The 8332-nt window shown below is 34.1% G+C and overlaps 1 long non-coding RNA gene across 1 annotated transcript; it reads left to right on the top strand.

The window, feature by feature from the left end:
- Positions 1–4640: 4640 nt before the first annotated feature.
- LOC132041768 (uncharacterized) lies at positions 4641–6537 on the top strand. Its single transcript, XR_009411229.1, has 5 exons — positions 4641–5226; positions 5318–5444; positions 5529–5754; positions 5895–6011; positions 6090–6537. It is a non-coding gene; the product is annotated as an uncharacterized LOC132041768 (long non-coding RNA).
- Positions 6538–8332: the final 1795 nt, after the last annotated feature.

Below are 8332 nucleotides of genomic sequence, written 5' to 3'. Positions count from 1 at the left end.
GCAAGTTTTGGTGGAGAATCAAAACCTTTCATTCTTAATGCTGTTAAGAAGAGTACAGTTCATGATTAGTGTTTTTTTAATGAATCAAATTATCAAAACCAAGAGGAACCTTCACTTCAAAATGGACAAAAAGCACATTGACTTGTTCCCTATAACTAACTTTGTTCCTCCACGATTATTAGTGGATTGTCTTCAACGTAGAATAAATATTTCCTATAACATCACTTCGAAATTAATGCTGTTGTTAGATAACTAGAGCTCACGGAAAATGTCAACGGGTCTTGCGCATGCTAATCATTGGAATTCCTAACATTTCGTCTGTTTGTGTGTGTGTTTCTCATTTCTTTCTTAAAAATTTGTGTGATTTCTCGTGTTGGAAAATCATCAATTTTATGTAATTTTGTCTTTTGGCTACTTTGAAATGTCTAACGTGGTATTGGTTATTTAATAGTACCCTAGTTCCTTATCACTATATTCGAGACTTATGTTGGAGAAAACTTAGGATATTTACCTCAAAAGGAATAAAAATAAGTATTATCTGCAACTGAATTCACTCCACCAAAAATTATAGAATGACAAAAAAATAACATTGAGGTGGAAACAAGTCAAATTTGGTGAAAAAAGTATATTTTTGTTGTCCTGTTATGTGATCACAATTAATGCAGTTATTGAAAGGGTTGACAATTAGCGCATGCACCAACAATATTCTACCATACCACATCCAGTTAGGTTGTCTGAGACATGGCAATCCTTTTGGTATAGAACGATTATTAAACTTAATGAAAATCATTTCTGAATATGATCATTTTTTATAAAATAAAAGAAAAAGGACCAATTTTGCCCTTGAACTATTTGAAACAGGGTAAATTTGCCTTCAGATTTTTTTTTTTTTTTTTTTTGGGGACAAAAATATCCTTGATGTTAATCAAGAGCTCAAAATTGTCCTCCTACTTAGACAATTTGCTCAAAATTGTCCTCGTAGTTAGTTAAATAGCTCAAAAATATCCTCTGTACTAACAGTTACTCTAACTCAGGGACAAAGACCAATTTTTCCCCTGAACTATTAAATGAGACAATGTTATCCATTTACCGTTTGGTAATATGCATCATGCTTTTAGATAACATATGCTTTTTTAAGTCCTATTATATGTCAATTTTAGCACACAAAAAAAAAAAAAAATAGAAAACTAATGTAAAGAGCCTCAACTTTCTTTTATTTTCTCTCAACACGATAGCTTATTCTTAGTAATAATTGGAGTTCTCTACTATGTTTTATAAAGCTATCTTGTTAAAGTTAATTAATCAATAAATTATGCAGCTTGTTAAATTTACTTAGTTTCAAAAAATATATATGTATAAAATATCTGTTCTCATTCAGTATCATTTCTATATCTGCTCTTGAAGTTTTAGAATTTCTTGACGATCTTCCGTTGTTCAAATTTTTTTTTTTTTTTTTTTTTTGCCCGCTCAGGTATGTTGTTTTTATGATTGGCGCCAATGCTATTTGCATTTGTCACAACCCAAAATTCGAAGGTCATTTGCACGAACGCCCTTCAAAGGCACTGGTTTTTAATTTTTGTCCCTCAAATTGGTGGTCTTTAATTTTTGCCCTTCTCCAAAAATCCTTTGGTTTCGGGTTCGAACCACCGCTTAGTCAAAAATTTTTTTAAAAAAATCGCAAGGTAGAGTTTGGATTCGCAAGGGAGAGTTTTGCAGCAAAACTTTACCTCAAGCAGAGTTTCAAACTCTGTCTTAAAACAATATTTTTTTTTTCAACTTAGTTGGAATTTTACAAACCTCTCATTTGTTGGCGTAACTTTTGCCCGAATAGGCCTAATTTTGGACAAAAGTTAGGCCTATTCAGGCATAATAAGGCAAACTTCTGTCTGAATAGGCCTAACTTTGCCCGAATAGGCCTAACCTTGCTACAAACTTCTGCCTTGCGATTTTTTTTAATATTTGACTGAGCGGATGTTCGAACCCAAAACCCATGGGTTTTAGGCGAAGGGCAAAAATTAAAGATTTCAAATTTGAGGGGCAAAAATTAATGACCAGTGCCTTTGAAGGGCATTCCGCAAAAAAAAAATGAATTCGAACACTACTAAAAATATGTCAAAAACTGACCGAAAAGCCCGACTGACTTTTGACCGACATAAAAACCGACTGAAGTCGGTCTGTCAGTTCGTGCCATATTTTAAAAAAAAAATTATTTTTAATAAAATTGATTGAGTTCGATCGATTTTTAGAGCCAAATTAAAACTGGGAAAATGAGAAATCGACCGATCTCAGTCGTTTAAAAATTGTGCAGCTTTTTGCCAAAACCCAATCAACCGCGGTTGGTTTTATTTAAAATTTAAAAAATATGTATATTTTATAAAATCGATTGAGCTCGGTTGATTTTTTGGTCAAAATTGTGATCAACACTTTTTGAAAAACAGAGCCACTGACCGAGCTCGGACGATTTTTAAATTAAACAAGATCTCACGACGTTTTCCTATTTTTTGCCTTCTCTTATTTGTGTTGTTTAATTAGATTATTTTGTTTGTTGTTTAGACTATTTGCATTCATACTGCCTATGATTCTTGTTTGATGTTAGTATTTAGGATAAATGTTTTTAGATTAGGGTTTAGATTAATTAGATTGTTCTTGTTGAACCATGAATTGAATTAATTAATTTCATTGTTATTTTAGAACGTTGATCGATTAATTACATTGTTCGTGTTGGACCTTGAATTGAGCCTTGTATAATTGAACCCTGAACCTTGAATTACAATATATTCAACCTTCAATTAAATTGAACATTGAATTATAATAAATTTAACCTTGAGTTTTGAGTGCTCAATATTAAACATAAGATCAGTATTAAGTGTTGAATTTGATAGATGAATTTAATGAGAGATGAATTTTAAATTTCAACAATATTAGTAAGTGTTGAATCTTGAGTGTTGAATTTTGAATCCACGAATAGTAGTAAATGTTAAATCTTGAATTCAAGATTAGTATTAAGAGTCTTGAATTTTAATATTGAATTCTAAATTGAAGAATATTAGTAAGTGTTGAATCTTGAGTGTTGAATTTTTAATTCAAGAATAATATTAAGTGTTGAATCTTGAATTTAAGATTAGTATTAAATTAAACATCGGAACGATTGAAGCTTTCAAGGAAATCCATTAAGACCAGAAAACTTATCACCTCTTTTTTCAGCGTTCCTATGGTGTTGTTTTTGTATACCTTTGAGTATCCATGATCCGTCCTAAACCACCATAAAATAAGAAGTCAGAAGTTCAATATATTCATGATGAGAAGGAAAAAGAAAAATAGCAAGTTCAATAGTTATTGATAGATCACTTGATCGTCTTACCCCAAAAAGAAAAGGATGTCGATGGGAGCAGAGATAATTTGTTTGAAGCAACCCACAATTGTGAAGAAGACGACTCATGTCATTGCTATGACTCCTCGGTTTCCTCATTTACTACAATTCTTAATTGCCTTAATTATTCTTCACTGTCTTTATTGGCCATTGCTATGAATTTTGTGGTCATGAGTAAGCATTTACTTTTGTTGTAATTCCATGTATATATTAAATTTTTAATCAGAAAAATAAGGTTAAAAGCCCAAAAAATGAGAAAAGAGATAAATATTATTGATGGTCATAGAGAGGTGCCACATCACCTAGTGCATGCCTAGATTTATCATATATATATATATATATATATATATATATGCAACATAAATTACTAATTTATCTACTAAATTATGAATATTTTGGGATGAAAATTAAACATTAATTGAAGTCTACTTTAATTATAATTAAACTAATTTAGATTTATAGATTAAGTTGGGTACAATAAAGGACTTAATAACAACCACAATATACCCTGCGCAATTCCACAAGTGGGTCCTGGGAGGGTAGAGTGTACGCAGGCCTTATCCCTACCTTGGCAGATAGAGAGGTTGTTTCCGATAGACCCTCGGCTCAAGTAAAGCAGAAATACAATAGTTATGAAAAAATACGCAGTAATACAATACAATATTAAGAAAACTGAAGCAGAAGAGACAATAAGTGGTAACAGAGAACTAAGAATAAGGAATACTAGAATACTAAAAATAATAAAAAGATGAAAATAATAATAATCCCATTTGGTAAGGAAAAGCAAAATGCGTATCTACTCACTACTAGCCTCCTACCCTAATCCTCGAACTCCACACCCTCCTATCTAGGCTCATGTCCTAGGTAAGCTGAAGTTTTGCCATGTCCTGCCTGATCACCTCTCTCCAATACTTCTTCGACCCACCTCTATCTCTCCTACAGCCGTCTGTCGCCAGCCTCTCACACCTTCTCACCGGCGCATCTGTGTCTCTCCTCTGGACAAGGCCGAACCATCTCAGCCTCGCCTCCCCATCTTGTCCGCCACGAGGCCACTCCCACCTTATGCTGAATATCTTTATTTTTGAACGTGTCTCTCCTAGTAAGCCAACACATCCATCTCAACATCCTCATTTCCGCCACCTTTCATCTTCTGCACGTGAGAGTTCTTGACTGGCCAACACTCTGCCCCATAAAGTAGCTTAAATAGTACATTATATATTATGAAACTTAGAAATAGCGCAATATATTTTTGTGTTCCCTGTGTAGATGGAACATTGTAGTTGAATGTACACTAGGAATTATCGTCACCATTGGGGGATGTAAATAGTAGGTCATAATGATTAAGATAAGGTCATCGAAGGGGTCGAGGCAAACCTAGTAAGAGTGGAAAGAGACGGCCGGTGAATTCCCAGATACATTATTCTCTCTAGTTATCTATTCCACCACAGGGCTACTCGATGCCCCCCATCTCAATGCCTCCCTCTACATGACCTGGTATGGCCCAGTAAGCCACCCCCATTCTATCAGTATACGGGTCCCCCACGATTATACTGAAATGCCTCCATCCGCCTTTTTGCATTTTCACACAGGGTTATACTACCTTGCTAGCTATAGGTCGATGACTCTCTCTACCTTACGACTGTCATCTAGTACTCCACTTTCATCCAGTTCAACTAGATCACAACCTTCTTTATCAGCCAGTCGACCATTTCTCCTCTCATGTCTTCGCCTTTGAGATAGTAGCTCTTAACTAGACACCCTACTACGCATCACTTTGCTGCATAGGGTCAGGATGCTCTGCAACCTAGGAAGATTAACGGTTATCGAAGGCTCATCATCAAACCTGAGGGGTTCGGGTACAATTTATCTATTTTTATATTTTATGATTATTTTTATCCGCTAATTCTTGAATTTAACCTCTCAAATATTTTAATTGTTGTATTGCAGGTTCAATCCGGGCCTAGAGACTATGAAGATCATTACAAATGCCACTGGCGATCTTTATGATGTTGTATACACGACTTGGGGTGAGACTCCACAACCGCTCAAGCAATAAATGTTCAATGAATTTAAGGTATATATGAATTTATTATTTTAATTTAAACACTGTACTTACCGTGATTCATTTTTAATGTTAGACTTTCAATTTTGTTTGCAGAAAATGTGTGTATGGCTCCCCCACCATGAAAGGAAGATCACTACTAACTTTGAATAAAAAGCAAGTCATAGGCTGTCCAACTTGATTTCAGTTGCTCACGGGAGAGGTGCGAAGCTCACGTGATGCCAACCACATAAGTGGAAAGACCTATGCAGACACTGGAACAATCATGAGCAGTTTAAGAAGAAGATTGAACTGAGAAAGAAAGTCAGAGCCTCTCAGAGGGGTGACTCCTTACACACTAGGGGTGTGGTCAGCATAGAGACAGTTAAGAGGAGACTGATATTTTTATTAAGTCTTAAAATACTATCTTTCAGTTAACTATATTGGACTAAACTTGATTAACTCAACTTATTTCATTTGCAGGAAAAAACGGGGAAGAAACTAATTTAAGATGAGTTATTCAAGGCCACTAACGTAAGGAAGAAGAAAAGAAACACAGATCTAGATACTTGGGTCGAGCAACCGGCTGATACTACCTATGTAAGCCTCAACAATAACTTAAAATACCAATTACTGTCTTTCCTATTTTAAATTCTAATTTAATCATATAAATTTAAGGTTAATATCAAAGTTCTTCCTTGGAGGAGTTCCGCTGGATTCAACCGACCAGTGATCTGGGCGAGCCAATACAAATTTCATATGAGGATAGTAAGAAAATTTGGTTGGACACTATTAGTGGCCCAAGAAAGGGGAGAGCTTACGACCTTTCTGAACGAGCATTTCATCGTTACAAGTCAGGGTTGCAACACATAAGAACTTCCTCAGAAGGCTAGGCAATGGATAGGGCGATCATGATGTCTAGGATATCGAAGATAGTTTGAAAGGATCAAGGCTCAATTATGAGCATTACTTGCTACCGGGATATTTTTGATTCATGTGCTAATAATGCTATCCCCGATCTCGAGCTCCATACGATCGTCCTGCCCGCGATCATCCTATCCGCGGTCTTGTAGATGAGGAAGATTCTTCTAATAGTTCAGACGATGTGGTGGCAAACTCCATTCGACTAGTATTGATGGTAGTTAGACTAACTCTTACATACGGTTTAATTTTTTTTATGACTTATACATTTGTTGAATGCCTTATATGACTTGTTTAAGCACCTTATATGACTTGTTTAAGTTTCTTATGACTTGTTGGTGGGTTTTAATTGAGAACTGATGGAGTTTTTTGATTGGAATTTGATGCCATATGTGTTGGAGAATGTTAGATAGTTGTGTAATCTTGTGTAGGTGAATAATTGATCGCACACAGTGCTGGAATTAGCTGTTATATGTAATTGTTTTAAATTGGAAAGTGGTGCAACTGTACAATAGGCAAGGTCTGTCAGTTTTTTTTCCAGAAAACCGATCGACTTCAATAAGTTTTTCAATGTTTTTTTCAAAAAATTGATGGAAGTCGATTGGTATGTTCATAAAAAAAAACAAAAATGCAGAAAACCGACCGAACTCGTTTGGCATTTTGAAGAAAAAATCAAAAAGGCACAAAACCGACCGACTTCGGTCAGCATTTTTTTAAAAAAAGCAATTTTTTAAACAAACTTTCATAGTCGATCGGTTTTAAATTCTTTTGGCTAAATATAAAAACTAGCAAACTTCAGTTGGTTTGAACAAATCGATTTAGTTGATTTTCTGTACAAACCAGCTCTTTTTCGACATTCGATTTCTGATCGGTTTTTCAGAAAATCAGTGACTGCAGTCTATTTCTATGGTTGATTTTGGCTCTGTTTTTAGTTGTGTAAGGGTAAGATTGGCACCGGCAAACACCTAATGTAAAACATATTAAACCTCATAAGCAATCTTTAGGTAAACCAACAGAAGAATCATAAGTCTGATCAAAATTGATAACTACAAAATAGTAAGCTATGAAATTCACAAAATAGAATCTAAATGTGAACCAACACATCACATGTCATGGAAACTGTCACGCCCCAACTAGGGGAACGGGTGGGCACCTACCATTTCCCACCTCGGTAGGCGAACCCGTCCCTTATTCACAACCAAACAATAAAATAAGATAAATCCAATCACCCAAAATTACATAATAAGTCTTGTTGACACCTATTTTTTGACCTCCCATAATTTATTTTAATTACCCAGAGTCCTTGAATATTAAACGGAGTAAAATATATATTTTTATGAGTCAAAATGATTTTATAAAACTATTTAGATAATATTTTACCATTCTTATTTGGTAAAATAATTTCTATAATATTATGAATCATTTAGAAATTAATTTGCAACAATTATGATACATTTGCTAAATTTAATCAAAGAAATAGTTCAAAATAATTATTTATTTAATTGTTTGAATTATTAGAAATTAATCAGAAAATATTTTACTATGTTTAATTCAAGGAAATTGATTAATTAAGTGAATTGATCATTTTTACCCCCCAACTTTTAAAAATCTGCATATGCATTTGCACAATTTATTATAATTAATTAATTGTTTAATTTTGGTTGAATTCCATAAATTGTTTGTTGCATGAGTAATATTGGCTATGATTGAAATAATCAATTGATAGTTAATTCTGGCCTTAATTGAAATATCCAAATGCATTGGCTCAAATGAATTTAGGTCATTGTTGCAAAATTAGTCTTTAATTATTTGATTAGTTTGATTCCGACCTTTATTGAAATAGCCAAACTCATTGGTTTAAAACCAATTAGGGTCATTATTGCAAATATTTGTTTTAATTGTTCAATTGGGCCAAGTGTGGCCCTAATTGAAATGACTTATCCCATGGGTTAAGGTCCTTTAAGGCTATGCTCGCAATTTGAGTCTATTTGCATAATTAG

Source organism: Lycium ferocissimum, unplaced genomic scaffold (genome assembly GCF_029784015.1).
Source record: "Lycium ferocissimum isolate CSIRO_LF1 unplaced genomic scaffold, AGI_CSIRO_Lferr_CH_V1 ctg11651, whole genome shotgun sequence".
NCBI classification, from domain to species: domain Eukaryota; kingdom Viridiplantae; phylum Streptophyta; class Magnoliopsida; order Solanales; family Solanaceae; genus Lycium; species Lycium ferocissimum.
This window is presented reverse-complemented; position numbering and strand designations above follow the sequence as displayed.